Here is a 17,847-nt window from a genome sequence, read left to right on the forward strand (position 1 = left end):
TTGGAATATTCTTACTAATTTATTGTAATTCTAATGTTTTGAAAGAAATCATATTTGATTATTCTGGATGCTGTTCTAGAATTTAACATTTTGGAAAAGAAATTAAACAGTCAAACTATGGGTGGAGTTTCATAATTGTTGTCATTTACTAGTTTTTACTATGTACTGGGCACTGTTTGAGAGATTTTATATGCACTGTTTCATTTATGTAAACAGTGATCCATTTTACTTCTCAATGTGGCCATTAGGGTTTTGGTGAAGGAAACGTTCCGGTGACAGTGAGGAGACAACGTCGATAACAACTACATTTGAAAACAGATGTTGTTGAAAGGTCAGCTTTCTTTGAAATTTAAATGATGGGACTTTTTTTTTCTTTTTATATAAAAGTATGATTGTTAGGGGACATTATCAGCGTATAGAAAGAAAATGTTCTTCTTAAAAAAACAATTGACTGCATAAATAACCTAAAGTAAAACCACTTCTCAAGTATTTTTGAAAAAAATTAAAATGTCTTATTTTAAATAGCTATGAACTTGATTTCTAAGCTAGCAGTTTCTTTTCTTTTTTTTAGCAGTTTCTTTTCTAAAAAAGTGAAACAAATCAGGTAGAGAAAATGTTATTTTGCAGTCCGTGGAAATATGAAAGTACATATCAGAGTTCAATACTCTGATACAGTATTACTGATACGGTAACAAGTTAGTTTTTTTTTTAAACAAACTCATTACTGTATCATCTTTTTGAGAAGAATTTTTATTATGAGTTCTGGAAGGTCACAAGGACTGATCTCAAGAAGTTTGTGTTTTAAAAAATATACATGCTCAAATAAATGACATCTTGAGAATTTAAAAGGCAAAAAAAAAAATGTGTTTCAATTGAGAGGGCAGACTTTACGAAGCATCCTACAGCTCTCTGTTTATGTCACACCTGAGACTACAAGACACTACTGATTGCAAATGTCTGAGCAGAAAGTGTGGTAGGTCGTGTACAGCAAGTAGCTACTTCACAGTATAAGGAGTGAAAGTATAAGGAATTTCAAGGCTAGACAAGAGTAGAAAGAAAAAGAGATTATTCTGTGGCAGGGGATCCTGGCAAGGACATGAGGTTAGAGCCTTGCATTGTGTTTTTCTTAAGGATCTTGATTATCATAAATATATCTAAAATTTTGTAAGTTACTAAGTGTATTTGAAAATTAATTTGAGTTCTATAAATTTACTGCAAGTATCATGTGATTTTAAATAAAAATTTGGCATATTCTTGTTATTATGTTTTGTAAAAATAATTAGGGATGAGCTCAGTTTAAATTAAAACAGTTTTCTTTTTTAAAAGAAATGTAGTATTTATATAGAGGGTACAGAGTTTGTCACTTTGCTTTAGGTTTAATATGTATGACACTTCTTGAAATTTTACCTACCATTTAATTTATGATTTAATTTGTAAGATTTCTAGCTCTTAACTCTTTTTGCTATTTCCATTTAGTATTCTAGACCTGCATTAAGTCCAAAGTTTGAAATAGTGTCTAAACTAAAGTATGAAAATTCCTTTAGCTATAAAATGTACGTATAGAGTGAATAGAACAAAAGGACCTTATTAAGAACATACTCATATTGGTTTATGGGCACAGTGGGCTTATGAGTTCCGTTCAATTAGGAGAGGAAATTGTATATACACTTTTTCTTTCCTCTTTCACAGTCCCTTGGACATCAGAACCAATCTATATAGTACAAATTACTTTTCTACCTCTTTTCTCCTTTTTCTAGTGGAGAATTAATTCACTGAGATTGAGAAAAATGCCTGCATAGTCCATGTCAGCAAAAAGAGAAAAAATATATATGAATTTATAATTTCCTAGTAAAATGAATCAAATCATATTGGAATGTGATCTTTCACATCCAGGAGAAAAATAAGTGTATCACTGGTTAATATAGCATTAGCAAAATTCCATAGCAAAATTATAGCAAAATTCCATATTTCTTGATTAGCCAGTAAAATAAAAAAAGTTAAAAAGTGAAAATCCACAATTTGATTTTAACTTTCTAGAGCTAGAAGCCAATGCTAATACAACGAAAGAACATTAGACTTGAAGTCATAACAGAGTTGAAGACTGGTTTTCTTTTGTCATTGTATGGCTCTGAGTTTGTTTTCTATTTGCATTATTTCATAGCTTATCATTTGATGCCTTCTTAGTAATTTCATTGCAGATATGACATAACATGTGCGAAGTTAGAACATAAGGAACCCAGATGGAAAATGCTTCTTGAAGGCATTTGTACAGGTAAGTGAACATTATCTCTTTTTGAACTCTTCTTATTATTAAAATTCATTCTTGATTCCAAAGTGCTTCTTATCGCAGCCTTCAGAAATGGCATTATAATATTTTGTTGTGCTAATTTGTTTCTTTTATGTTTTATGATATTTATTCATGACTTTGTTTTGCTCTAAGAAAATTTATAATCTCAGCTACTTAAAGTTCAATACAAGTGATACATCTGTAACAATTAATTTTTATACTAAACTGATAAGAAGATGTAACTTAACACCTCCTCTAGACAATGATTTAGTATACTCTTACTACTTTCATATTAATTGTAGAACTACTTAGAAAATGAAATTAAAGTAGAGTGGTTAAAAAATTATATCTGGGATTGGGCTTGAGGATGGTAAGAGATGGGCCCGCATTGCTTTAAATTATACAGGGTTTTTCATGTTTTTTTAAAAAAAACATGTTTCCTCCTGCATGTGTTGTTACTCTGGCAAAAATAAAATTTAAAAATAATATAAAAAAGGAAAACTTTTTATTTCTTAATATAAAACATGACACCAATGATCAAGTGACTTAGACTCAGCACTTCAAATATTATGTTTGAAAGGGTCAATAATCCAAGAAACTTGGTGTTTTTATGTGGAGGAAGGAAAACAGTTTTGTTTAGGGCATTTAATTACACAAACACAAAAAAAATATTGTGAAGCTTCACTGTTTAGTCTTACCAGTTTTTATCCTTAAACTATTTAGAAATAGGTAAAGGTGGAAGGATATATAGAGAAATATAATTCAGTTCAACAATTATTTATCTGTTACATATTATATGTTACATATGGCATTGTGCTAGGTATTAGGGACACAAAGATAGAAAGTCATTGTCCACGCCCCCTGAGAACTTAATAAAGAATATATGGGGAGCTATACATTTGCCATTTCAGCATCTGTCTTTCATGCTCCCTACAGAATTTCACGGAAACATTTATCTGCTGCATGATAGAAAGAGTAGGCAGAGGGAGACTATAATAGATGAGATGGTCACAGAAAGGAGATAAAGGACCTCGGGGCACTGAATGATACCTGAAAATTGGGAAACTGAGAGTCATGTAAAGAACTAAGAGAAGTATTAAGAGAAGAAAAGCCAGAGGCCCTCCCTCATTCAGTAACAACTTCCCTTTTGGGGAAAATAGAAATACTAGAATAGCAAGTTGAGAACCAGACGATAGTGGTGTGAGAGGAAGTCTGAGACACAGGCAGGGGCCAGGCTTTGCACAACCATAGAGGTCAGCCAGAGGAGTTTGGGTATTTCTTTTAGTTGCAATGGAAAGTCAATGGGGAAGGAGGGTATAAAGTTTAGCATTCTTTCAAATGATGACACTAACTGTAGTGAGGAGAATGGAGCGGGGAGAAGTGTGAAAGCACGGACATCACTTGAAGACAGCCTTTGGTCTGACATATTGGTCAGGACAGCACAGCTGATCCTGTGAGGACAAACACCACCAATGTATCAGTGACTCACAGCAACAAAGGCTTATTTTTCACTTACACGTCATTCATATTCTGGGTTACCAAGGTCTCTTTGCTCTATGTCCTTGGGCTGGGATCCAGGCTGATAAAGCATATATTCCCTGGAATATTAGCAATGACTACTTCAGAAGTAGAAAAGACTTGCTAAAACATAGTTATCTCTTAAAGCTTCTGCTAGGAAGTTGCAAGTCTCATCTCTACTTATGGGGGCAACTTTTCTCACAAGTCCCCCCAGCTGCCACGGATGAGAGTAATCAGGACTGAGACATGATGTGATCCGCTTGGGGAGGAGAAGTGACCAGTTTCCCAGAGGAAAAAGGCCGTGAGCAGTGGCCAGTTTCTCAGGGGGAAAAGGCCTTGAGCCCCCTCCTCCAGGGGCTTTTATTGGGTTGTAATACACAGGGTGGCAAGGATCAAATAGTAGGTAACATTTCAAAGAAATCTGACGGCCTAGTCCGAGTCAGAATATGTCAGGAACAGAGTTTTAAGGTTTCCTGCTCAAACACTTAACATATGAATGAAAACACTCTTAGCAGAGCAGATTTCACAGGTTTATCAGGAAGTCTTTGTGATGCCAGATTTTTCCCCAGGACACGTTCTAGCAAGGCAAGGAGCTGTACCCCTCCCCAACTGGTATGCAGGCTTAAGGGGATTAGAGCCAGGAAGTGCTTTTCCCAGAGTACATGAGGACTCGGGCTTTGTCAAAGACGGGCGGGGGGAGAGTCCATTGCTCCCTCTTTCTTTGTTGCAGCCCCCTGAAGTCCTTCCATGAAGGCCTCCCAAGTTATCGAGTCTGGCTTAGGTTGCCCTCTGCTGTGAGGGGTCTTACCCATCATTGACTTCCGACTAAGCTTTGGGGGCAGAGAGAGGAAACTGAGGCAGCATTTGCTACCAGAGACGAGCTTTGTCTCCTGCAGCTGGCATTCCAGAGGTCGTCCCTCGCCCTTAGTTACAAGGGGTCAAGATACAACTCCTAGAACCAGGCAGAGCAGTCTACAACATCTACTCACATTGCATTTGCTAAAGTAACCATGAAGTCAAACCTGATGTCAGTGGGACAGGGATTTATAATTCTTGCCCAGCCTGGAAACAGATATTGATTAAAAGTAGTACTGTCTACTGCACAACACAAGCGGTGGCAGTGGCTTTGATTAATGTTACAGCAATGTGGTAGAAAGAAATAAGTATAAATATTCAAGATATATAAATTTGGGGCTAGAGCTAATAGGACTCTTGATAATGTATTGAATATGAAAGTGGAAGAAATGAGCTGCCTCAAAGATGAGTTGTTTGGCTTGAAAACCCATGGGTGGTAGTGGGTCCATTAAATGAAATGGGGAAAATGAGGGGGCCAAGATTCAGGGGAATGCAGGAAGTATGAGTTAGACTTCAGCCTGTCCATAAGCTATATACCTGGAAGATATATAGAGGATTATAGATATAGGTGTAGGTAGATATATCTTCAGTTCTGATCTCTCCCTTAGCCCTACGCTTAAGAGAAAAGTGTGTCAAAAATAAAGAATAAGCCCTAGCTGGTGTGGCTCAATGGATTGAGTGCTGGCCTGTGAATCAAAGGGTCACAGATTTCATTCCAGGTCTAGGACACATGCCTGACTTTCAGGCCAGGTCCCCAGTAGGGGGTGTGTGAGAAGCAGCCACACAGTGATATCTCTCTCCCTCTTTCTCCCTCCATTCCCCTCACTGAAAATAAATAAATAAAATATTTTTTTAAAAAAATAAAGAATAAGCCACTGAGAGAAAACACAGCTGTGAACCCCAGAAAGATGAAATCAGAAAATGAGTGGCAGTATTTAGCAACATAGCAGTTGTTAGCTACCAGGACACAGCAATGCCAGTGGTTCAGGGAGAAAGATTTGATCTAGATAATCTGGACACACTAGATGTTAGAAGACATAAGACCACAGGTGACATTTGAATCTATGAGACTGGACTAACTCATCCATAAAAAGTAGTTAGAGAGTGAGGTCCAATGGGGCAGAATTTAGAAAGCTAAGGCACACCAATATTTCATGGGAAAGAAGAAAATGAAACAAAATGAAAAGAGAAGATAGAGAAGAATTAATAAAATTTAAAATATTATGAGAAACCAAAAAAGTAGGAAGTTTCAACAAAAAAAGAGAATAATTGAGTCAAAAGGGAAGCTCAGATAATGGATGGACCCGATTGTTGGTGAAATCTCACCATAGTTATTAGAGTAGTTTCACTGTGAGGCATATATCTACTTCAGCTGTGTCAGAGGGTAGGAGGAGAGCAAGGTCTCCAGAGGGACAAACCAAAAGAAGGAGGCCTGCAATGACTAGGTTAATTTTAACGGGTGCTAAGATACAGGGTAGGACTGAGGCTGACTAGTATCAGATGCCAAAGTAAGTTCTAAACAAAAACCCAGAGCATGGGTAGCGACATTAAATCGGACGTGGGTGGTGACAGATGAGTTTGCCATGATGCAAGGTTACGGCAAGGTAACTGTGAGATCAGAGCACTTCTTACATACTGATTTTCCCTACAAATACGGTCCTGCTACTGCTAAAAACTGACCCCTCTCACATTACTTCATTCCCTGCCACACAGTACTCACCCTATCATACATTTTTGTATGTTCTAAAATAAATTGTATGTATCTGGTAGCTCACTGAATTCCATCGGTACTAGAGCATAGGATTATAAAGATTGGATTGTAATTACAAATAGTAAATTGAGGCCATATTGTAAAAAGCATTGAAGAAATAAGCAAAAAGGCATTAATTTGAGTAATGACCACGTCATAGGTAGGTAGGTGGTGGAAAGTGTTTTGAGTACCTCAGGAAATATTTTAAAATAGAAGTAACAGCCCTGGCTGGTGTAGCTCAGTGAATTGAGCGCGGGCCTGCAAACCAGATGATAGTGGTTCGATTCCCAGTCAGGGCACATGCTTGGGTTGTAGGCCAGTTCCCTGCAGGGGATGCACAAGAAGCAACCATACATTGATGTTTCTTTCCTCTCTCCTTCCCTTCCCCTCTAAAAAGATAAAAAATAAAATATATTTTTTAAAAATAAATAAATAAAATAAAATAGAAGTAACAGAGGAGTCATTAAATAAAGATAAATATAAGGAGAAATAAAAGTAAAAGGCATGAATACAGCTTAAAGACTAAAATTTAATAAAAATTCTAATAATTGAAATTGAGTTTAAATGTTAAGGAATAGATCTTGAAAGATGCACATGTGTGATAAACAGAAAAAAAAACTATATGAAGAAAGGAGAATATAATTACAGAAATCCATCAATTACAATAAAAAGGTTAATATACATTATGGTATAGTTTATAACTAGTATAAAATATATTAAGATGTTAACAAGTAGAACTGTAAGAAAGGTAGCAGAAAACCAAGTCTTCCCATTAATTAAAACCCCATACAATGTATTTGTTTTATTTGAATTTACCAAAAGCTTATCGAATGGGAAATGATTATGTATAAATGTCTACGTAATAAGTAACCTAGTATTTTAAAATTGCAATCAAGATACATTCTTAAATTTCTGAAAAAAATACAATTTTCTGGCAAGAAATACTTTTCTGATCATAAAACATACTTTAAAGACTAAATATGACACAGCATTTTGTTAGTTCCTTCCCCTCTGGGTTCTACCTTGACATGATATCCCATGTGCTAAAATTCTTTGATGTCAGAATAAAATTAAGCTGGCACCAAAGCAATAATGAAGTTTTCAGCTAACTTTTCTTGAGATACACATTGCTTTTTGTTGCTGAAGCATTGCTATTTGCAGTACAATATGATCCGATTCCATTTTCAGTACAAGAGGTAGAATTTTACTACACATCACTGCTATTATCTACCTTCAGCTGTTTATTATGAAAAATAATTACTTTAAATGGCTAGCTTGTGAACAGTTAAAGACCAGGGAACAGAACCAAACAAATTAGATTCATAGGATGAAACACGTTTTTACTTCTCTCTTGGAATATTCTAACTAAGCCACATAATTAAAGCCAGTCATAAATTATTTAATTAAGTTCTACAGCTAGCCCAAGTTCAAAAAGACGGAAGCACAACTATGGAAAGGCAATGGACTTGGGATAATTTTTGATGCACTTACATAAAATGCCACAGAAATAATGACAATCTTGTGAGTCATTGGAGTATATTAGTTGAGCACACTAGAAAGTCATTAAAGAAGTTATTGTATTCTGAGATTTGGTGCACACAAGTTCTGTTAAGGACAAAGGGGCATATAGTTTCTCAAACCAAATTATTTAACGACTGCAGTATTTTGTTTATATCAAAATTGGAAATTAATACAATTAAAATTGCTTCTATTTAAAAGTAATATATAGGAAAAAGGAAATAGTGAAGAACAAGCACATTTGTTAATAGAATATAAACTTTCAATTGGAAGTATTTTATTGGCATTTAGTAGTCAGTCAATGAATATTAACATATTGGGCTCTGCACCCAACTCCAGTTGGGGGAGGGGTGGTTTCCGCTGCACCCACCATTGAAAACTGCTCAGGACAAGTGTCTGTTGGTGTCCTATAATTCAACTCAGTTTTGACACTGCTACCCACATTTTACAGGTAGAGGGCTCAGTCCAACAAGACCTCCCTTCACTTCAGATGCCCATCAAAAAGCCTAGCTTTTTAGTTTGGCTTCTGACCAGCTGGCCATAAATCAGAGGTTCTCATGACCCCCTCCTTAGGTTCCATCAGCTTGTTACAAGTGTTCACAGAACTTAGGAAACCAGTTTACTCACTAGGTTAAAAGATACAAATCAATATCCATATGAGGAGATACTTAAGTGTAGGTCTTGAACCAAATAGCTTCCGTTCTCCTGGACGTTGAGGCCCAGCATGGTGGCACCTGAAAGCCTTCTGGATTCCCTACCTGGAGCTCTCAAAAACCCCACCTTTTGGCTTTTTACAGAGGCTTCATTACATAGACACAATTGATCAAATCCTTTTCGTTGGTGATTGATTCAACCTCTTGCCCCTCTCCTTCCCCTAAGTATCAGCAGGTAGGACTGAAAAATGCCAAGTCTCTCTCCGTGATTGGTTTCACTGGCAACCGGCCCCCATCCTGAGGTCCTTCCAAAAGTAACCTCACTGATGTTAGCAAGAAGGGGCTGGTTGTGATAACAAGACACCCGTTTCACCTTTAGGCTCTGAAGTATTTTTAGGAACTGAGGACGAGAGACCTAACGTTACAACAAAAGATGCTTCCTTTAGATGACGCTGAGGAAATTCCAGTGGTTTGGGGAAGTGTGAGCCAGGAACTGTGGTTGAAGACCAAACTTATATGAGAAACATATGTTTTTAAAATCGTAATATTGCACTTAGTAAATAGTTGATTCTTTGTGTTGCATTCCGTTGCATTATATAGAAATACCGTGTATATAATATATATCATATATTTATAACACTCTCCAATTAGATTCAGAAGTTAGAGGAGATTCTCATTAAAGTTAAACTCTGTTCTCAAGTGTTTAATTAATCTATTAAGTGCAGATGCACACAACTTCCATCGTACAGGTCGGTATTGGATAGGTAACCTGGACTTGGATTTAGGAAGACTCCTTGAACCCCTAAGAGGAAGTTCCTGAGATCTGGCCTCTCATGACACTTGCCTTGTCCCCAGTTACCCTGACTGGTACGGCCTACACATGTGCTCAAGCCTGTGGAGCTTATCTGATACAACTAGGGAAAAAAACGGATTACATATCTGAAAAAGTCTATGATTTCTTCTCGTTTGTTTCAGCTGTTGTGCTTTATCTAAAGTGGATCCTCAGCCTTCATTATTTTTACATACCCATGGTACAGAGATAGATCAGAAGTATAGACAATGATGCTAGTAATTAAGCAAAGCTTGTAATATTATTTTGGTAGGACCATGGCTTGGGTGTATGGGTTCTCGCTTTCAAAATAAATTGATTTCCATATAACAAAATACTATTCTCATGTTATTATTTCATGTGGTCTCCTGTGTTTAAACTGATGCTATTTCAATAAAAAATGAGAGGGTTAACTGCAAAAGAATCCTCATTTTTAAAGCAAGCAAGCTTGTTTGCTTAGGTGACTAGCTAAAATGAATCCCTTAATTTACAAAAAAAAAAGGCCAGAGAATAAAAATAAAAAAATATGGAAGGGATGGTTTGATTTTTTAATATAGTGTCACATTTTGTCATTTACCTCAGATACTTCAGAGTACACATTCAAACATTTGTGAACATGTGAATGAATGAGTTAAATAGTGGATGATATACTCTGATGGTAATGCTTTTCCTGTATATTCTATACCTAATTAACCTTCTTCACATTCTCCAAATGTGGCACACTTTCATAAAACAACAAGGAACTACACACTTCCTCATTTGAATAAAATGCAAGACAGAAAAGAGAAATGATGCCAATTACAGAAAGGAAAATATTTTTGAGAAGGTTACTAAGAATATACTACAATTTAGAGAAACATATATCAATACTACTGTGACATTTCGTTTCCCAAAACATATGCCTAGAAAAGTTATTTTGTTATTTTATTTTGTTTTTTAAATTTTATTTTAATTCTTGTTTAAGTACAGTTTTCTTTTTTTTAAGATTTACTTATTTATTTATCTTTAGAGGGGAAGGGAAGGAGAGAAGGAGAGAAATTTCAATGTATGGTTGCCTCTCCTGAGTCCCCTGCTGGGAACTGGCCTGCAACCCAGGCGCGTGCCCTGACTGGAATCAAACTACGATCATGTGGTTCAAAGGCCTGTGCTCAGTCCACTGAGCTACACCAGCCAGGGCTCAAGTACAGTTTTCTATCTTTTACTCCCATCCCAGCCCACCACCCCCAGTGCTCCCCACCTCCCTCCCATTTCCACCCCCGCCTTAGTTTTTGTCCATATGTCCTTTATACTACTTTCTGTAAACCCATCCCCTTTTCCCCTGAAATTCTTTCCCTTCTGATCACTGTCAACCTGCTCTCTATTTCAGTGTCTTTGGTTATATTTTGCTTGCTTGTTTGTTTTGTTGTTAAAGGTGAAATTATATGGTATTTGTTTTTTACCACTTGGCTTCCTTCACTTAGCATAATGCTTTCCAGTTCCATCTATGCTGTGGCAAAGGATAGGAGCTCCTTCTTCCTTTCTGCTGCGCAGAATTCCATTATGTAAATGTACCAAGTTTTTTGATCCATTTATTTACTGATGGGCACCTAGGTTGCTTCCAGCACTTGGCTATTGTCAATTGTGCTGCTATGAACATTGGAGTGCATATGTTCTTTGGGATTGGTGTTTTAGGGTTCTTAGGATACAATCCTAGCAGTGGAATTGCTGTGTCAAAACGCAAGTCCAATTTTAGTTTTCTGAGAAAAATTCCATACTGTTTTCCATAATGGTTGTACCAGTCTACAATCCCACCAACAGTGCACTAGGGGCCTCTTTTCTCCATAACCTCTCGAACACTTGTTGTTTGTTGCTTTGTTTATGATGACCATTCTGACTGGTGTAAAGTGGTATCTCATTGTGGTTTTAATTTGCATCTCTCTGATAGCTAGCGATATTGAGCTTCTTTACATGTGTCTCTGGATCCTCTGCATGTCCTCCTTGGAGAAATGTCTGTTTAAGTCCTTTGCCCACTTTTTAATTGGGTTGCTTGTCTTCTTAAAGTGGAGTCATGTAAATTCTTTGTATATTTTAGAGATTAAATTATTGTTTGAGGTATCATTGGCAAATATGTTTTCCTATACAGTTGGTTCCCTTTTTATTTTAGTACTGTTTTGCTTTGCAAAAGCTTTTTATTTTGATGAGATCCCATTGTTTATTCTTCCCTTTATGTTTCTTGTTCTAGGGGACATATCAGTAAAAATGTTGCTGCATAAAATACTTGAATTTTTCCTGCCTATGTTCTCCTCTAGGACTTTAATGGTGTCACAGCTTATATTTAAATCTTATGCACCTTGAATGTATTTTATTGTATGGTGTAAGTTGATGCTTGAGTTTAATTTTTTGCATGTATCTGTCCAGTTCTCCCAACACCATTTGTTGAAGACATTATTTTTACTCCATTTTATATTTCTGTCTTCTTTGTCAAATGTTAATTAACTATAGAGACTTCAGTTTATTTCCGGGCTCTCTGTTCTGTTCCACTGGTCCACGTGCCTGTTTTTGTGCCAGTACCAAGCTGTTTTGATTACAGTGGCCTTATAATACAGTTTGGTATCAGATATTGGGATCCCTCCTACTTTACTCTTCTTTCTCAAAATTGTATCAGCTATTTGGGGTCATTTATGTTGCCATATAAATATTTAAAGTGTTTGTTCTATGTCTGTGAAATATGCCATTGGTACTAATAGGTATTGCATTGAATATGTAAATTGCTTTTGGTAGTATGGACATTTTGATGATGTTAATTCTTCCAATCCATAAACACGGTATATGTTTCCATTTGTTCATGTCTCCCTTGATTTCTTTCCTCAGTGTTGTGTAGTTTTCTGTATACAGGTTTTTTACCTCCTTGGTTAGGTTTATTCCCAGATATTTTATTTTTCTTTTTGCTATAGTTAATGGAATTTTTTTCTTGATTTCTACTTCTGCTGTTTCATTGTTAGTATACCAAAAATGCTTTTGATTTCTGGATATTGACTTTGTATCCTACTGTTTTGCCAAATTCATTTATTAGGTCAAGCAGTTTTTGGGTGGAATCTGTAAAATTTTCTATGTACACTATCATGTTATCTGCAAACAATGAGAGTTTTGTTTCCTCCTTTTGGATTTGAATAACTTTTATTTCCTTTTCTTGTCTGATTCCTGTGGCTAGGACTTCCAATACTATATTGAATAGAAGTGGTGAAAGTAGACACCCTTGTCTTGTTCCTGATCTTAGTGGCAAAGATTTTAGACTTCCCCCAAGATGGAGGCATAGGTGGAAATGTGCCTTCTCCCACAACCAAGTTTGAATACAACAAATGTTTGGAGAACAAAGACACAGCCAAAGAACAGAAAATTGAATTATACGGAACTCTGACAACAATGAACTGTTCAACGGGGACGGTAAGAGGGGTGGAGCCAGCAGCGGAGCAGGGTCGGGCAGGACAGATCCCCCGACCTAGGTGCGCAGGCAGCCCGAACCAGTCAGGGTGTAGGGCAGACTGACCACGGTCGCACATTCGCGCACAGTGACACAGACCACGCAGGCCCCAGGGGGCGAACTCAGTGGTAGAGGGCTGACGGCGGTGGCACACTCTTGTGCAGTGGGATGAAACCCGTGGGCCCTCATGACTGTGGCAGCTGCCGCACCTGTGGGGGCCGTGGTGGGAGGCGGCAGACCAGACGCCATTGCTCCTCTTTGACCCCGCCCCCACATACAGTATCACAACCCAGCGACTGAGTTGCCCAGCTCTGGTGAACACCTAGGGCTCTGATCCTGCTATGTAACAGGGACGAACAGCCCAAAAGATGGCTCAAGAAGAACTCAAAGTCCCAGAGCCGATAACTCTAAGCAACCAAGAGATTGCCAGCCTCTCAGAAGCCCAATTCAGGACTTCCGCCAAGATGGAGGCATAGGTGGAAACACTGTGCCTTCTCCCACAACCAAGTTTGAATACAACAAAGGTTTGGAGAAACAAAGATACAACCAAAGGACAGAAAATCGAATTATACGGAAGTCCAACTACATCTAATCGTTCAACTGGACGGTAAGAGGTGCGGAGCCAGCAGTGAGCAGGGTCGGGCAGGACAGGTCCCCCAACCCAGGCACGCAGGCAGCCTGGAACCAGTTGGGGTGCGGGGCAGACTGGCCGCGGGCGCACATTTGTGCACAGAGAGACAGACCACGCAGGCCCCAGGGTTTGGCGATGTCTGACAGCGTGGCACACTCGTGTGCAGTGGGACGAAACGCATGCACCCGGTGACAGCAGCAACTGCGGCACCGGTGAAGGCCACTGTGGCAGGCAGCAGACAGGACGCCATAGTCCCTCTTTGACCCTGCCCCCACATACAGCATCACAACCCAGCAACTTAGTTGCCCTGTTCTAGTGAACACTTTAGGGCTCTGATCCTGCTATGGAACCGGCACGAACAGCCCAAAAGATGGTGCAAGAAGAACTCAAAGTCCCAGAGCCAATAACTCTAAGTGACAAGAAATTGCCAGCCTCTCAGAAGCACAATTCAAGACACTATTTATCAGGATGCTCACAGAACTGGTAGATTACAGTCACAAATTAGAGGAACATAGTCACAAATTAGAGGAACATATGAAGGCTAAACTAATCGAAATGAAGGGAGATGCACAGGAAACCAATAGTGATGGAAAGGAAACTGGGTCTCAAATCAATGGAATGGACCAGAAGGAAGAACAAAACATCCCACCAGAAAGGAATGAAGAAATGAGAATTCAAAAAAATGAGGAGAGGCTTAGGAACCTCCAGGACATCTTTAAACGTTCCAACATCTGAATTATAGGGGTACCAGANAGGGAGAAGGGGACAGTCACCTACAAAGGAGCTCCCATCAGACTGTCAGTGGATTTCTCAAAAGAGACCTTACAGGCAAGAAGGGGCTGGAAAGAAGTATTCCAAGTCATGAAATCCAAAGGCCTACATCCAAGATTGCTCTATCCAGCAAAGCTTTCATTTAGAATGGAAGGACAGATAAAGTGCTTCTCAGATAAGGTCAAGTTCAAGGAGTTCATCATCACCAAGCCCTTATTATATTAAAGTCTAAAGGAACTTATATAAGAAAAAGAAGATGAAAAATATGAACAGTGAAAGGACAGCAAACTTACAGTTCTTAACAACCACACCTAAAACAAAAGCAAACCAAGAGGACAGCTAGATCAGGAGTGGAACCATAGAAATGGAGATCACATGGAGGGTTAGCAACAGGGGAATGGGAGGAAGAGAAGGGGGGAGAAGGTACAGAAAATAGCATAGACAGTAGGTAGAAAATAGATAGGGGGAGGACAAGAATAGTAGGGGAAATATAGAATCTAAAGAACTTGAGACACGTGGTTATAAACTAAGGGGGGGAGAATAGTGGGGGAGGGAGTCTGAGGGTGGAGGGAAATGAAGAGGGGGGGATAGAACAACTGCAATGGTATAATCAATAAAATATATTTTAAAAAAGATTTTAGTTTTTGCTCATTAAGTATGATGTTGGCTGTAGGTCTCTCATATATGGCCTTCATTATGTTGAGAAATGCTCCCTCTATTCCCACTTTGCTGAGTGCTTTTATGGTGAATGGCTGTTGTACCTTATCAAATCCTTTTTCAGCATCTATTGATATGATCATGTAATGTTTGCCATTGCTTTTTTTATGTGATATATTTCATTTACTGATTTGCAAATGTTGAACCATCCTTGTATCCCTGGGATGAATTCCACTTAGTCATGGGGTATGATCTTTTTAATGTATTGTTGAATGCTGTTTGCCAATATTTTGTTGAGGATTTTAGCATCTATGTTCATTAGTGATATTGACCTGAATTTTTCTTTCTTTTGTCTTTATCTGGTTTTGGAATTAGGATGATGCTGGCTTTATAAAAAGAGTTTGGGAATCTTCCATCATTTTATATTTTTTGGAATAGTCTGTGAAGAATAGGGGTTAGCTCTTCCTTAAATGCTTTGTAGAATTCTCCTGCAAAACCATCTGGTCCAGGGCTTTTATGTGATGGAAGTTTTTGATTACTGCTTCAATTTCATCTGCTGTTATTGGTCTGTTCAGGCTTTCTGCTTCTTCTTCACTGAGTTTTGGAAGATTATATTTTTCTAGAATCTGTCCATTTCACCTAGGTTTTCAAATTTCTTGGCATACAGTTCTTCAAGTAATTTCTCAATCCCTTCTATTTCTGTGATATCAGGTGTAATCTCTCCTCTTTCATTTGTGATTGTGTTTATTTGGGTCCTCTTTCTTCTTTTCTTGATGAGCCTGCTTAAAGTTTTGTCCATTTTGTTTATCTTTTCAAAGAACCAACTCTTGGATTTATTGATCCTTAGAATTGTGCTTTTAGTCTCCATGTTATTTAATTCTGCTCTGATCTTGGTTATTTCCTTGCTTCTACTTGCTCTGGGCTGTCTTTGTTGTTGTTCCTCCAGTTATTGTAGGCATAGGGTAAGGTTGTTTGTTTGAAATGTTTCTATCTTCTTTAGGTAAGCCTGTATTGCTATGAACTTCCCTCTCAGGACTATCTTTTCTGTGTCTCATAAGTTTTGGGTTGTTGTGAGTTCATTTTCATTTGTTTCCTGAAACTTTTTTACTTCTTCCCTAATTTTATTCTTGACTCATTCATTGTTTAATAGCATACTATTCAATCTCCATGATGTTGAATGCTTTGGGTTTTTGGCCTTAGGGTTGGTTTCTAGTTTAAGTCCCTTGTGGTCAGAGGAAACGCCTGGTATGATTTTAATGTTTTTGAATTTGTTGAGGCTTGTTTTTTATTCTATCATATGGTGTATCCTTGAAAATGTTCCATATGCATTTGAGAAGAATGTGTATTTAGCTTCTTTGGCATGAAGGGCTCCATATATATAAATTAAGTCCATTTCATCCAGGGCATTGCTCAATGCCACAGTATCTTTGTTGATATTTTGTTTGGAAGACCTGTCCATTTTTGATAGTGGGGTGTTAAAATTTCCTACTATAATTGTGTTGCTGTTAATATGTTTCTTGAAGTTCTCTAAAATGTTTTATATATTGGGGTACTCCTATGTTGGGTGCATATATATTTACAATGTTTGTGTCTTCTTGGTGAATTCTTCCCTTGAGTATTATGAAGTGACCTTCTGGGTCTCTCTTTATGGCCCTTTTTTTTGAAGTCTATTTTCCCTGATATGAGTATTGCTGCCCCAGCTTTTTTTTCCTGTTCCTTTTCTTGGAAAATTTGTTTCCAGCCCTTCACTTTCAGTCTGTGTAGATCTTTTGTCCTGAGGTGGGTCTCTTGTAGGCAGCATATGTGTGGGTCATGCTTTCTTACCAATTCAGCTATTCTATGTCTTATGATTGGAGTATTTAATCTATTTATGTTTAAGGTTATTATTGATAGGTACTTATTCATTTCTACTTTCATACCTGTGTTCCTCTCTGACTCTCTTTTTTCTCTCTTTTTCTTAAAGCAGCCCCTTTAGCATGTCTTGCAGAGCTGGTTTGGTGGAGGTATATTCTCTCAGACTTCTTTTATCTGGGAAGCTCCTTATTTGGCCTTCTATGTTGATTGAGAGCCTTGCTGGGTAAAGTAGCCTTCGTTGTAGGCCTCTGGTTCTCATTACTTGGAATATTTCTTGCCATTCTCTTCTGGCTTGGAGCATTTCCATTGGGAAGTAAGCCACTAACCTCATTGGGGCTCCCTTGTATGTCACTTCCTGTTTCTCCCCTGCTGCCTCTAAGATTCTCTCTTTGTCTTGGAATTTTGCCTTTTTAATTGTGCTTTGTCTTGAGGTGGGCCTCTTTGGGTTCCTCTTGTTTGGGACTCTGTGTGTTTTCTGGATTTGTGTGTCCTTTTCTCTCATCAAATTAGAGAAGTTTTCCATCATTACTTTTCCAAATAGGTTTTCTATCCCTTGCTTTTCTTCTTCTCCTTCTGGTATTTTTATTATACAGATATTATCACATTTCATACTGTCTTGCATTTCTCTTAATCCCTCTTCATTCTTTCTGAGCCTCTTTTCCTTTTCTTGCTTTTTCTGGGTGTTTTTTTCTTTCCTCTCCTCCAACTCACTGATCTAATTTTCTGCTTCATCGATCCTGCTTTTGATTCTTTCTACTGTGTTCTTCAGTTCAGAAATTGTATTCTTCATTGCCTCTTGGCCCTTGTTAATAGTTTTTATTTCCTTTTTCATGTTGATATAGTTTGCAGTCAATTCATTGTTGTTCTCCTGTAGTTTCTGGTAATTCATTGTGAGCCCTTTGAACTTCTTGACAACCATTGCTTTCAACTCAATATCTGATAGCTGACTTGCCTCTATTTTATCTAGCATTATTTCTGAGCCCTCCTCCTTTCTTTTCATTTGGGGATTGTTTCTTTGTCCTGCCATTGTTTGTGAGACTCTTCTTGTTGGCCTCAGCTTCTTA

The sequence above is a fragment of the Sturnira hondurensis genome, unplaced genomic scaffold, assembly GCF_014824575.4.
Source record: "Sturnira hondurensis isolate 20B ecotype Veracruz unplaced genomic scaffold, ASM1482457v3 Scaffold0012536, whole genome shotgun sequence".
NCBI lineage: Eukaryota > Metazoa > Chordata > Mammalia > Chiroptera > Phyllostomidae > Sturnira > Sturnira hondurensis.